Raw genomic sequence first — 15,644 nt, forward strand, 5'->3', positions numbered from 1 at the left:
GACCCACTAGCTTGAAGTTTCGAATTCTGAGTTCTCCTGCCCCCTTCCTGGGGTTCAACGCCAGGTTTGGGCATTGAATACCAGGGGTAGGCACTTTTTTTTTAATAGTGGTGGGGCGTTCAACCCCAAGAATGGGTGTTGAATGCCCAAATGGGACCAAGGAACTGGTCCTGGGTGCTCCTAAATGGGCGTTGAACACCATTGCTTCCTCCCTTTCTAGCGTTGGCCGCCAATTTTGGCATTTAACGCCAGTAAGGGGCTCCCTCCAGGGTTTTCTGTTTTCAATCCTAAGTGTTTCTATTTCTATTCTAAGTGCTACACATGATCACAAACGTTAAAAAAAAAGGGAAAACTATGGGAATTAATAGAAAATAAAATAACATGAAATCAAACTAAAGTAATCAAAAGAAAGAAAATACTATACGTATGGTTGGGTTGTCTCCCAATAAGTGCTTCTTTACCGTCATTAGCTTGACAGACAGCTCCTTTACGGAGGTTAATAGGGGCTCAGTTCTTCACCCCTCATGGTGAACTTCCGTCTTGTGCTCTCATGAATTAGCTTAACACGTTCCAAAGACAGGATTCGGTTCACAGTGTCTGAAATGACTAGACTTCTAGTGAAGACAACTCTCATGCCTAGTGAGAAGTCTTCAGTTGGGATCTTCTTGTTCCACCAGACTTTGGGTACTTTCTTCTTAGTACCTTCATCCTCTGTGCTTTGTGGTGACTGTCTAACACCAAACTTAGGTTTGATGTCAGGGGGTTCTGTAAGGCTCTGCACTGAGAGAAAAGGCTGGAACATTAGGTGTTGCACAGTAGTACCTCCTTTATCCAAGAGAGAGTGAAGGTTGGGAATCTTAAATAGAATATGATCTTCCTAGAGCCTCAGAATCAACTCTCCCTTTTCCACATCAATCAAGGTCTTTGCAGTAGCTAGGAAAGGCCTTCCAAGGATGATGGAGTTGTCTCTGTCCTCCCCAGTGTCTAGTATCATGAAGTCTGCAGGGAGATAAAGGTCTTCAACCTTTAAAGGACATTTTTTACCATGCCATATGCCTATTTCAGGGACATATCAACCATCTCTAATGAGATTCTTGTGGGCTACACCTCTTGGATCCCAAGCTTCTTCATCACCGAGAGAGACACAAGGTTGATGCTAGAGCTAAGGTTGCATAGTGTCTTCTCAAATATGATGGACCCTATAGTGCAAGGAATAAAGAAGCTTCCAGAATCTGGCATCTTTGGAGGCAGCTTCTTTTTGGACCAGGGCGTTGCATTCCTTAGTTAGCACCACTGTCTCATCTCCTTTTAGGGCCGTCTTTTCAGAGATAGCACCTTTCAAATAGGCCATATAAGAGGGTTTCTTCTCCAACACCTCTGCAAAAGAGATGTTAACTTGCAGTTTCCCTGAGAACTGCCAAAAATTGAGCTAGTTGCTCATCCTCAAGCTCCTCTTGCAAGTTTGAAGAGAGTTGTTCTTCACGCTATGTTATTCTTTAATGTCTATTTGATGTCTTTTTTATCGCCACGTGGGCCGGATTTTTGTCATCCAGGGATGGGAATGGATCGCCTATGACATGTCCGTGCGTCAATTTAAGTTAAACTATATATACACAATGATATTTGTACGAATATGCCCATGACGCACTAAGTAATTCGGAGAGCGGAACTTACCTCGAGATGGAATGCCGAAAACCCACCCGATTAACTCGGCATTGAGGCGGATGTTCCCAACGTCAAGTATAAAAGTCCTTGTCTTAACTTCATACGACTCGGATAGGTGAACCATGATAGCCTGCTTCACATACCAATTTAGAACAAGCCTCAAGAATTCGAATCTGATTTCATCAATCTCCGCATGCTTCTCAATGGCGTTGTTTTTAGTTAGCTTGTTCATCATGTCATGAATGTAGTTGGGCGAGCATCGTGACTCTAATAATTTCTGTTAATGGCAACAGTAGCTAAAAGTCACAAATAGGATCATCTGGAATGATACGTCAATAACGGTAAATATGATTTTACCTTTTTTCCCATCTTGACTGGATTTCTGGCAACACAACCTTAGTGCTTGTTCACAAGAAACAGTTACATAAAAACATGCCCAAATTCTTTAATAAAACTTGCAAATGAAATCAGAAGCAACATCCAACAAGTCCTTAAATATCATTATCAAAACAGAAAAAGAAAAAAAGGGAATAAGAACTCCTTGTTAAGAAAGAAGGCTCCATGAAAGCTCTAGAATAAAATTTTTTCTAATCCTTCAAAGATGTAAATTAAGCAATTTTCTAGAAGTACCGATTCATCAAAAATTTATTACAAGCTACATATTCAGGGAATATATATATTAGGAACTTTTCTTTCAAATCTAATAGATGTATGTGATTCTAGTTTTTTAAGTACATGACATAAGGATAAACATGATGGTGCTAGAGCATTCTGTGTATAATTAATTAAGTAGTTTTTTCATTCTCTCGTTTAGGCTGTTCACATAATATATATATATATATATATATATATATATATATATATATATATATATATATATATATATATATATATATATGGTTATTTCTAATCACCAAAAAAAAGTTATTTCTAAATTAGTTGCCAATAGTATTCAATGAGTTACACAAGAAAAACTCTTGTTAATGAGATGTCATAATCATTTGGCAAAAAAGCCTAATTTATAGGTGAAGGTACACACATATGTATGTTTTATATATTTAGTGTAAACATTTAAATTAAAATAATCAGAATTTACAGCATATATGTGAATGATTTCTTATCAAATATAATAAACAGTATGTATATAGGAGCTTGCATAATTGAATGAATCATGTGTTCACAGTACGTAGTGAAAGCGTTTAATCTGTTTGATGATAGTATGGATTATTTAGTGGATCAATTCATCATACTCCATGATAAGTGAAACATATGTTTATGTAATCATCATAGTTTGCTACTAAATTAAAGCAATCCATTATTGTCGATACCGGAATCATATTTGTAAAATAAACAGTTAATTAATATTGGTGTCAACAAAAAGTGAAGAGCTGAACTCGCTGATTATTAGTAGGAAAATAAAATTGAGTGAATGAAATTTGTCTTCAAGTTTATCACAGGTAAATCTCAATGGAATGATATTAATTGGAGTCTAAAGCTGGCTAACAAGTCCAAAACTATAAACTAAGCTAGCCATACAAATAGGAACTCATGTAGTGAGAAAAACATGTCAGCACTTTAGTTCAAAGTTAAACAGTGAACATATAACTTGTTTCTTAAATCAGTATAAAACTGTTGTGCACATCAAAGACACAGTCCTAGTAAACTATATCTTAAAGCGAATAATAATAAAGAAAAAAACATATACAAGTCAAGTTCAATCTGCAAGCAAGTGAAAGCACACTGCATCATAAAGCAGAGTAGTAAATCAGTTTTTGACTCCCGAGAATCAACCTCAATTAATGTACACATTCAATATTTCCCACCTAAAGCATACAGATAAAATAGAAAAGATCATCTAGCAAAATGAAAACATGTTTTGGTGCATGACGATTGTTAGAAAAATCCACTTGTTCTTAGCCTCAAAGCTACGCATTGGAAGGTGGAAATTGGATGTCAAAGCTGCTTGAGTAGGCTTGATAGAGAGAATTATGCCAATTCCAAAAAGTAGATAAAGTAATTCCATTGTGAGTATAGTCCAAACCGGCAATGAATCCTCTCAATCAAAATTCAATTCACGATAATATCACAATTCAAACCAAATTAACTAAGAGTATTTGGATTCCTGGATCATTCTCCTTAGGAACTAGTGACAACAAGTGCATCCAATTTTGGTTGTGAGGTGGCAAAGGGTGTTTTCAATGAAGAAGTAAGCAATAAAGGAATTAAAGAACAAGACAAAATTGCAATTGATAAACTAATAAAGGAATAAAAGAACTATGTATGCAATGTAAACAAGTAAGACTCAAAATTGATGGAAAAGTGTTTAAAACATAAAAGAGACCTTGACTTGAGATGAGTTATGGAATCCCTTCCATACCATAACCACAACTATGATAATTATGATGGATTAATCTTACAAAGTCAACCTTTAACATCGAAAGATAAGTCAAGTGAGCATAATTGTTATTAATCCACAAATCCTAGTTAACTTACCAAATTAATTGGTAAAAAGCTAGCTGGTGCACGAAATTGTGATCATCAATGGCGCCATCAACATGGTACGCTCAATTGCAATCTCAACTCTTTATCACAACTTCGCACAACTAACCAGCAAGTGCACTGGGTCTCCAAGTAATAAACCTTACGCGAGTAAGGGTCGATCCCACGGAGATTGTTGGTATGAAGCAAGCTATGGTCATCTTATAAATCTCAGTCAGGCAGATTCAAATGGTTATGGAGGATTAATGATTAAAAGATAAATAAAACATAAAATAAGTATAGAGATACTTATGTAATTCATTGGTGAGAACTTCAGATAAGCGTATGGAGATGCTTTGTCCCTTCCGTCTCTCTGCTTTCCTACTGTCTTCATCCAATCCTTCTTACTCCTTTCTATGGCAAGCTGTATGTTGGGCATCACCGTTGTCAGTGGCTACAGTCCCGTCCTCTCAGTGAAAATGTTCAACGCGCTCTGTCACAGCACGGCTATTCATCTGTCAGTTCTCGATCATGTTGGAATAGAATCCAGTAATTCTTTTGCGTCTGTTACTAACGCCCCACAATCGCGAGTTTGAAGCTCGTCACAGTCATTCAATCCTTGAATCCTACTCGGAATACCACAGACAAGGTTTAGACTTTCCGGATTCTCAAGAATGCCGCCATCAATTCTAGCTTATACCATGAAGATTTTGATTAAGGAATCCAAGAGATAATAAACATTCAAGCCTTGTTTGCTTGTAGAACGGAAGTGGTTGTCAGATACGCGTTCATAAGTGAGAATGATGATGAGCGTCACATAATCATCACATTCATCATGTTCTTGGGTACGAATGAATATCTTAGAACAAGAATAAGCTGAATTGAATAAAAGAACAATAGTAATTGCATTAATACTCGAGGTACAGCGGAGCTCCACACCTTAATCTATGGTGTGTAGAAACTCCACTGTTGAAAATACATAAGTGATAATGGTGATCATTGGCTTCGGCCCCAGAGAGGGAACCAGAAGAACCAAGATGAAAATACAATAGCAAAAGGTCTTATTTATAGAGAACTAGTAGCTTAGGGTTTACAAAAATGAGTAAATGACATAAAAATCTACTTCCGGGCCCACTCGGTGTGTGCTTGGGCTGAGCATTGAAGATTTCATGTGTAGAGACTTTTCTTGGAGTTAAACGCCAGCTTTTGTGCCAGTTTGGGCGTTTAACTCCCACTTCTGTGCCAGTTCCGGCGTTTAACGCCGGGCAGTCTTAAGCTGATTTGGAACGCCGGTTTGGACCATCAAATCTCGGATAAAATATGGACTATTATATATTGCTGAAAAGCCCAGGATGTCTACTTTCCAACACAATTAAGAGCGCGCCAATTGGGCTTCTGTAGCTCCAGAAAATTTACTTCGAATGCAGGCAGGTCAGAATCCAACAGCATCTACAGTCCTTTTTCAGCCTCTGAATCAGATTTTTGGTCAGGTCCCTCAATTTCAGCCAGAAAATACCTGAAATCATAGAAAAACACACAAAATCATAGTAAAGTCCAGAAAAGTGAATTTTAAATAAAAACTAATAAAAATATAATAAAAACTAACTAAAACATACTAAAAACATGCTAAAAATAATGCCAAAAAGCGTATAAATTATCCGCTCATCACAACACCAAACTTAAATTGTTGCTTGTCCCCAAGCAACTGAAAATCAAATAGGATAAAAATAAGAGAATATACTATAAACTCCGAACTATCAATGAAACTTAGCTCCAATTAGATGAGCGGGACTTGTAGCTTTTTGCCTCCGAATAGTTTTGGCATCTCACTTTATCCTTTGAAATTCAGAATGATTGGCTTCTATAGGAACTCAGAATCCGGATAGTGTTATTGATTCTCCTAGTTAAGTATGATGATTCTTGAACACAGCTACTTTATGAGTCTTGGCCGTGGCCCAAAGCGCTCTGTTTTCCAGTATTACTACCGGATACATCCATGCCACAGACACATAACTAGGTGAACCTTTTCAGATTATGACTCAGATTTGCTAGAGTTCCCAATTAGAGGTGTCCAGGGTTCTTAAGCACACTCTTTTTGCTTCGGATCACGACTTTAACCGCTCAGTCTCAAGTTTTCACTTGACACCTTCACGCCACAAGCACATGGTTAGGGACAGCTTGGTTTAGCCGCTTAGGCCAGGATGTTATTCCTGTAGGCCCTCCTATCCACTGATGCTCAAAGCCTTGGATCCTTTTCATTTTTACCCTTGCCTTTTGGTTTAAAGGGCTATTGGCTTTTTCTGCTTGCTTTTTTTTTCGCATATACTCTCTCTTTTTTTCTTTTTCTTCAAGCTTTTCGCTGCTTTTTCTTGCTTCAAGAATCAATTTGATGATTTTTCAGATCCTCAGTAACATTTCTCCTTTTCCATCATCCTTTCAAGAGCCAACAATTTTAACACTCATGAACAACAAATTCAAAAGACAAATGCACTGTTCAAGCATACATTCAGAAAACAAAAGTATTGTCACCACATCAAATAACTAAACCAGTTTCAAGGATGAATTCGAAATCATGTACTTCTTGTTCTTTTGTAATTAAAACATTTTTCATTTAAGAAAGGTGATGGATTCATAGGACATTCATAACTTTAAGGCATAGACACTAAGACACCAATGATCATAAAACACAAACATAAATAAAACATAAAGCATAATTTTTGAAAAACAGAAAAATAAAGAACAAGGAGATTAAAGAACGGGTCCACCTTAGTGATGGCGGCTTGTTCTTCCTTGACTTTGTTGCTCCTCTCTCATGATTTTTTTGATCTTCTTTAATTTCATGGAGGGGGATGGAATGTTCTTGGTGCTCTACCCTTAGTTGTCCCATGTTGGAACTCAATTCTCCTAGAGAGGTGTTGATTTGCTCCCAATAATTTTGTGGAGGAAAGTGCATCCCTTGAGGCATCTCAGGGATTTCATGATGAGAAATTTCCTCATGCTCATGTCTATGAGTGGGATCTCCTGTTTGCATTGAGCTCCTTCCACACAGATATCCATGAGGACTTGGTCCAACCTTTGATTAAAGTTGACCTTTTTTGAGTTTGAAAAGGGACCTCGGGGATCACCTTCTTCATGGCCACAACTTCATAGAAGTGGTCTTGATGCACCCTTGAGATGAATCTCTCCATCTCCCATGACTCGGAGGTGGAAGATTTTGCCTTCCCTTTCCTCTTTCTAGAGGTTTCTCCGGCCTTAGGTGCCATAAATGGTTATAGAAAAATAAAAAGCAACACTTTTACCACACCAAACTTAGAAGGTTTGCTCGTCCTCGAGCAAAAGAAGAAAGAAGGACGGAGAAAAAGAAGAAAATGGAGGAGATGGAGAAGTGGGAGTGATTCGGCCAAGGGGGAGAAGTAGTGTGTATGATGTGTGAAAATGAGGGGGTGAAGATGGGTTTATATAGGGGTGGAGAGGGGGGTATGGTTCGGCCATTATGGGTGGGTTTGGGAGGGAAAGTGGTTTGAATTTGAATGGTGGGATTTGATAGGTGAGGGGTTTTTGAGGTGATTGGTGAATGGGTGAAGAAGAGAGAGGTGGGGTAGGTGGGGATCCTGTGGGGTCCACAGATCCTGAGGTGTCAAGGATAATTCATCCCTGCACCAAGTGGCGAGCAAAAATGCTCCTTCTGCCAATCCTGGCGTTAAACGCCGGGCTGGTGCCCATTTCTGGCATTTAATGCCAGCTTCTTGCCCATTCTTGGCGTTAAACGCTAGTCTGGTGCCCCTTTCTGGCGTTAAACGCTCAGAATGGTGCCAGACTGGGCGTTAAACGCCCATTTTGCTATCTTCACTGGCGTTTAAATGCCAGCAGATTTTCTTCCAGGGTGTGCTATTTTTCTTTCTATTTTTCATGCTGTTTTTGCTTTTTCAATTGATTTTGTGACTTTCCATGATCATTAACCTATAGAAAACATAAAATAACAAAGGAAAATAGATAAATATAACATTGGGTTACCTCCCAACAAGCACTTCTTTAATGTCAGTAGCTTGACAGTGGGCTCTCATGGAGCCTCACAGATACTCAGAGCAATGTTGGAACCTCCCAACACCAAACTTAGAGTTTGAATGTGGGGGTTCAACACCAAACTTAGAAGTTGGTTGTGGCCTCCCAACACCAAACTTAGAGTTTGACCGTGGGGCTCTGTTTGACTCTGTTTTGAGGGAAGCTCTTCATGCTTCCTCTCCATGGTTACAGAGGGGTATCCTTGAGCCTTAAACACAAAGGATTCTTCATTCACTTGAATGATCAATTCTCCTCTGTCAACATCAATCACAGCCTTTGCTGTGGCTAGGAAGGGTCTGCCAAGGATGATGGATTCATCCATGCACTTTCCAGTCTCTAGGACTATGAAATTAGCAGGGATGTAATGGTCTTCAACCTTTACCAGAACATCCTCTACAAGTCCATAAGCTTATTTTCTTGAATTGTCTGCCATCTCTAGTGAGATTCTTGCAGCTTGCACCTGAAAGATCCCTAGCTTCTCCATTACAAAGAGAGGCATGAGGTTTATGCTTGACCCTAGGTCACACAGAGCCTTCTCAAAGGTCATGGTGCCTATGGTACAAGGTATTGAGAACTTCCCAGGGTCCTGTCTCTTTTGAGGTAATCTCTGCCTAGTCAAGTCATCCAGTTCTTTGGTGAGCAAAGGGAGTTCATCCTCCCAAGTCTCATTACCAAATAACTTGTTATTTAGCTTCATGATTGCTCCAAGGTAATTAGCAACTTGCTCTTCAGTGACATCTTCGTCCTCTTCAGAGAAAGAATACTCATCAGAGCTCATGAATGGCAGAAGTAATTCCAATGAAATCTCTATGGTCTCAGTGTGAGCCTCAGATTCCCATGGTTCCTCATTAGGGAACTCATTGGAGGCCAGTAGACGTCCATTGAGGTCTTCCTCATTGGAGATCACTGCCTCTTCCTCCTCTCCAAATTCAGCCATGTTGATGGCCTTGTACTCTCCTTTTGGATTCTCTTCTGTATTGCTTGGAAGAGTACTAGGAGGGAGTTCAGTAACTTTCTTACTCAGCTGACCCACTTGTGCCTCCAAGTTTCTAATGGAGGACCTTGTTTCAGTCATGAAACTTTGAGTGGTTTTGATTAGATCAGAGACCATGGTTGCTAAGTCAGAGTAGCTCTTCTTAGAATTCTCTGTCTGTTGCTGAGAAGATGATGGAAAAGGCTTGCCATTGCCAAACCTATTTCTTCCACCATTATTGTTGTTGAAACCTTGTTGAGGTCTCTGTTGATCCTTCCATGAGAGATTTGGATGATTTCTCCATGAAGGATTATAGGTGTTTCCATAGGGTTCTCCTATGTAATTCACCTCTTTCATTGAAGGGTTCTCAGGATCATAAGCTTCTTCTTCAGATGAAGCATCCTTAGTACTGCCTGGTGCAGCTTGCATTCCAGACAGACTTTGAGAAATCATATTGACTTGCCGAGTCAATATTTTGTTCTGAGCCAATATGGCATTCAGAGTATCAATCTCAAGAACTCCTTTCTTCTGATTCGTCCCATTATTCACAAGATTCCTTTCATAAGTGTACATGAATTGGTTATTTGCAACCATTTCAATGAGTTCTTGAGCTTCTGCAGGCGTCTTCTTCAGATGAAGAGATCCTCTAGCAGAGCTGTCCAATGACATTTTGGACAGTTCAGACAGACCATCATAGAAGATACCTATGATGCTCCATTCAGAAAGCCTGTCAGAGGGACACTTTCTGATCAATTGTTTGTATCTTTCCCAAGCTTCATAGAGGGATTCACCTTTCTTCTGTCTGAAGGTTTGGACTTCCACTCTAAGCTTACTCAATTTTTGAGGTGGAAAGAACTTTGCCAAGAAGGCATTGACTAGCTTTTCCCAAGAGTTCAGGCTTTCTTTAGGTTGTGAGTCCAACCATATCCTAGCTCTGTCTCTTACAGTAAAAGGAAATAGCATAATTTTGTAGACCTCAGGGTCAACCCCATTGGTCTTGACAGTGTCACAAATTTGCAAGAATTCAGCTAAACACTGATGAGGATCTTCCAATGGAAGTCCATGGAACTTGCAATTCTGTTGCATTAGAGAAACTAATTGAGGCTTAAGCTCAAAGTTGTTTGCTCCAATGGCAGGGATAGAGATACTTCTCCCATAGAAGTCAGGAGTAGGTACAGTAAAGTCACCCAGCACCTTCCTTGCATTGTTGGCATTGTTGTTGTTTTTGGCTGCCATGTCTTCTTCTTGTTTGAAGATTTCTGTTATGTCCTCTACAGAGAGTAGTGCTTTAGTTTCTCTTAGCTTTCGCTTCAAGGTCCTTTCAGGTTCAGTGTCAGCCTCAACAAGAATGCTTTTGTCTTTGCTCCTGCTCATATGAAAGAGAAGAGAACAAGAAAATATGGAATCCTCTATGTCACAGTATAGAGATTCCTTGAGATGTCAGAGGAAAAGAAGAATAGAAGGAGGAGGTAGAAGAATTCAAACTTATCAAGAGAGATAGGGTTCGAATTGTGCATTGAAGAGGAGTGTTAGTCCATAAATAGAAGGATGTGAGAAGAGGGCATGAATTTTTGAAATTAAAATAAAAGATTTTGAAGAAATTTTGAAAAACTGAAGAATGATTTTCGAAAATTAAAGTTTGGAAAGAAATAAAGTGATTTTTGAAAAAGATTTTGAAATTAGAAATCAAAAAGATCTGATTGAAAATTATTTTGAAAAATATGTGATTAAGAAGATATGATTGAAAAGATGTGATTGAAAAACAGTTTAAAAAGATTTTATTTTTAAAATTAATGTCTTAGTTAATAAGAAATTTTAAAAGATATGATTCAGACATTAAACCTTTCTCAACAGAAAAGGCAACATACTTGAAATGTTTGAATCAAATCATTAATTGTTAGCAAGTATTTTAAAAAAATGGAAAGAAATTGATTTTGAAAATATATGATTGAAAAGATATGATTTGAAAAAGATTTGATTTTGAAAAATTATGAAAACTTGAAAAAAATTTAAATTAAAAACAAAATCTTCCCTCTTGTGCCATCCTGGCGTTAAACGCCCAGAATGGTATACATTCTGGCGTTTAATGCCCAAAATGCTACCCTTTTGGGCGTTAAACGCCCAGCCAGGTACCCTGGCTGGCGTTTAAACGCCAGTTTTCCTTCTTCACTGGGCGTTTTGAACGCCCAACTTTTTCTGTGTAATTCCTCTGCTGTATGTTTTAAATCTTCAATTCTCTGTATTATTGACTTGAAAAGACACAAATTAAAAATTTTTTTTGAATTTTTAATGATGAGGAATAATCAAAATGCCACTAAGATCAAATAAACAATGCATGCAAGACACTAAACTTAGAAGTTTGTATACTACTGACACTAACACATTAAGAATGCATATGAGAAACAACAAAACACTCAAGACAAGAGAATTTAAAGATCAGAGCAAGGAAATCATCAAGAACAACTTGAAGATCAATGAAGAACATAATGCATGTAATTTTTGAAAATTAGAAGAATAAAGACATGCAATTGACACCAAATTTAAAATTAGACACTAGACTCAAACAAGAAACAAAAAAATATTTTTGATTTTAAGATTTTATAAATTTTTTTGTGCTTTTTCGAAAATTATATGGAAAAGATGATAAAGAGATTCAAAATTTTTAATAAGAATTCCAGGAATCATGCAATGTTAGTCTAAAGCTTTAGTCTAAAGAAATTAGACATAGCTAGCCAAGCTTCAGCAGGACATTACATTCAAGAGCTAAATTGATGAGAATCAATCAGCTTTGGTGATGATAATAACATCACCTTGAAACTCTAGAATTCATTCTTAAAAATTCTGAAGAAAAATACCTAATCTAAGCAACAAGATGAACCGTCAGTTGTCCAAACTCAAACAATCCCCGGCAATGGCGCCAAAAACTTGGTGCACAAAATTGTGATCATCAATGGCGCCATCAACATGGTACGCTCAATTGCAATCTCAACTCTTTATCACAACTTCACACAACTAACCAGCAAGTGCACTGGGTCGTCCAAGTAATAAACCTTACGCGAGTAAGGGTCGATCCCACAGAGATTGTTGGTATGAAGCAAGCTATGGTCATCTTGTAAATCTCAGTCAGGCAGATTCAAATGATTACGGAGGATCAATGATTAAAAGATAAATAAAACATAAAATAAGGATAGAGATACTTATGTAATTCATTGGTGAGAGCTTCAGATAAGCGTATGGAGATGCTTTGTCCCTTCCGTCTCATTGCTTTCCTACTGTCTTCATCCAATCCTTTTTACTCCTTTCCATGGCAAGCTGTATGTTGGGCATCACCATTGTCATTGGCTACAGTCCCGTCCTCTCAGTGAAAATGTTCAACGCGCTCTATCACAGCACGGCTATTCATCTGTCGGTTCTCGATCATGTCGGAATAGAATCCAGTGATTCTTTTGCGTCTGTTACTAACGCCCCACAATCGCGAGTTTGAAGCTCATCACAGTCATTCAATCCTTGAATCCTACTTGGAATACCACAAACAAGGTTTAGACTTTCCGGATTCTCAAGAATGCCGCCATCAATTCTAGCTTATACCACGAAGATTTTGATTAAGGAATCCAAGAGATAAACATTCAAGCCTTGTTTGCTTGTAGAACGGAAGTGGTTGTCAGGTACGCATTCATAAGTGAGAATGATGATGAGCATCACATAATCATCACATTCATCATGTTCTTGGGTACGAATGAATATCTTAGAACAAGAATAAGCTTAATTGAATAGAAGAACAATAGTAATTGCATTAATACTCGAGGTACAGCAGAGCTCCACACCTTAATCTATGGTGTGTAGAAACTCCACCGTTGAAAATACATAAGTGATAATGGTGATCATTGGCTTTGGCCCCAAAGAGGGAACCAGAAGAACCAAGATGAAAATACAACAGCAAAAGGTCTTATTTATAGAGAACTAGTAGCTTAGGGTTTACAAAAATGAGTAAATGACATAAAAATCCACTTCCGGGCCCACTTGGTGTGTGCTTGGGCTGAGAATTGAAGCTTTCATGTATAGAGACTTTTCTTGGAGTTAAACGCCAGCTTTTGTGCCAGTTTGGGCGTTTAACTCCCACTTCTGTGCCAGTTCTGGCGTTTAACGCCGGGCAGTCTTGAGCTGATTTGGAACGCCAGTTTGGGCCATCAAATCTCGGGCAAAGTATGGACTATTATATATTGCTGGAAAGCCCAGGTCGTCTACTTTCCAACGCAATTGAGAGCGCGCCAATTTGGCTTCTGTAGCTCCAGAAAATCTACTTCGAATGCAGGCAAGTCAGAATCCAATAGCATCTGCAGTCCTTTTTCAGCCTCTGAATCAGATTTTTGCTCAGGTCCCTCAATTTCAGCCAGAAAATACCTGAAATCACAAAAAAACACACAAACTCATAGTAAAATCCAGAAAAGTGAATTTTAAATAAAAACTAATAAAAATATAATAAAAACTAACTAAAACATACTAAAAACATACTAAAAATAATGCCAAAAAGCATATAAATTATCCGCTCATCACTAGCGTTAGTGGAAACAATAACAACTAACAACCCAAAAATTATCACTAAATGTTGGACATTATGGCTTTTGTAATCCATAAACTCATTTACCCCAAATGGAATGAGAAATAAAACAAGGCTGACGGGCCAACAATGTAAACGAAGTCCATAAGGAAACAAAGCTGAAGAAATCAGAACGGGCCAAGCATATCACTACCTGATCCAAGCCCAATTTTATTTCAGCAAGCAAATTCCCTCCATCTTGCTCTTACCAAAGCAACGTTCCTATCTCTTTTGTCTTAGTCAAATCAGAGTTTCAGAAAAGTAAGAAAGAGAAAGAGAAAGAGCTTCTTCCACACGCCATTCACAGAAGAAGAAAGAAAGAGAAAGATCAAGCTTGAGAGGCCGAAGTCTAATCATCCAGTTCAAACCAAATCAAGCTTAGGTCAAGATTAAAGGTAAACTATTTCCTCTTCCATGCATCAGATCTTCTTCTCTTCTTCTCAACTCTCTGCAAGTCCGAAAATGGCATACAAGGGAAAGTTGCCTTCAGCCCCAATCTGCTGTGTATCCACAGTCTCAAACTTATCTTGGGGACCAAGTTGGTTTTTAAGGGTCTAGATAAAGTTGACCACTAGAAGGCTTTTGTGGTTGTTGCATTATGACTTTCGGCCAAGATGAAAGAGTCAGAAGAAAAAGTTTCTACTCTAAGGTTTAATGAGAAAAAGTGAATCTGTGGGTTGGTGAAACTCAAGGCTCAAGGTGTTGACCTTGGAAGAAGAACCAAGCAACATGCAATGAGATAAAAGAAGTTTGGTGTTCATTCAGAAACCAAGGAGAGATAACATGAGTATTGAGGTTTTGTTCTGAGAAGTGTTCTTTGAGAAAGTTTAACTAACTGGACAGTGTAACCTAATCAAAGGTGCATTCCGCCAGTATGAAGAACTGAATCAGAGGCTTGCTAATCTGGTTTTCGCATAGCACAAAGGCTGTTGATGAAGTCAATCTCCTTCATATTTTACTGATTGTAATGTACTTTTCTATGTTTATCTTTCTGTAATTTCTTGTGAGAAAAAGCATTGTGAGAAAGCTCAAGTAAAAGCCATGAGTGGAAAAAGGCTGAGTGATACACTTGAGAGAAAAGCCTAGAGTTATTTTCTGATTTCTTTAGGTTGGTTAAGAGTCTTGCATCTTGTACCTGTTAGGTATCCCTTTCTTAGTTGGGTTAGCACTAAGAATGAATAGTTAGGTGTTAGCATAGCCAATATCAAGTTAGGATAGAAATTGAGTGTGAAATTGGTGTATGTAATACTTTTAACTATAGTGGAAATTCCTCCATTATTGTGGAGGAGACTGGACATAGGTTGCATAGCACAAGGCAACCGAACCAGGATATATGCTGGTGTTAGCTTTTCTCTTCTCTGTTGTGTTCTGTTTTCTGATATTCATGAGACAAAAATAAATTGTCTCATAAATTTTCGCTGTTGAGTTCAAACAGAATCAAAATTGAAAGTTTCGTTTAAAAGGTCATAACAACAACTTAAAAGGAAGGCATATATTCAACCCCCCTTCTCTAAGCCTACAACAACCTTCAATTGGTATCAAGAGCTAAGGTCTCTAGAATCAAGCTTAACTGCTTGGAGCAAAGATCGAATGGCGAACAACTTAGGCACAACCACAGTTGCCTACACCCTCACTGAAGGCTAGTCAAACAACCGGCCACCTTTCTTCATCGGGAAGAACTATTCCTACTAGAAAGAAAGGTTAAGGATCTTTATCCAATCCATTGACTACAACATATGGAAGATTGTTGTGAGTGGTCCCAATATCCCAACAAAAATAAGTGCTGATGGAGTGGTGACTCCAAAAGAAGAAGCTGAGTGGAACGAAGATTATAAGAAGAAGATAGAGTTGAATGCTAAAGCAATCAAC

The sequence above is a fragment of the Arachis stenosperma genome, chromosome 10, assembly GCF_014773155.1.
Source record: "Arachis stenosperma cultivar V10309 chromosome 10, arast.V10309.gnm1.PFL2, whole genome shotgun sequence".
NCBI lineage: Eukaryota > Viridiplantae > Streptophyta > Magnoliopsida > Fabales > Fabaceae > Arachis > Arachis stenosperma.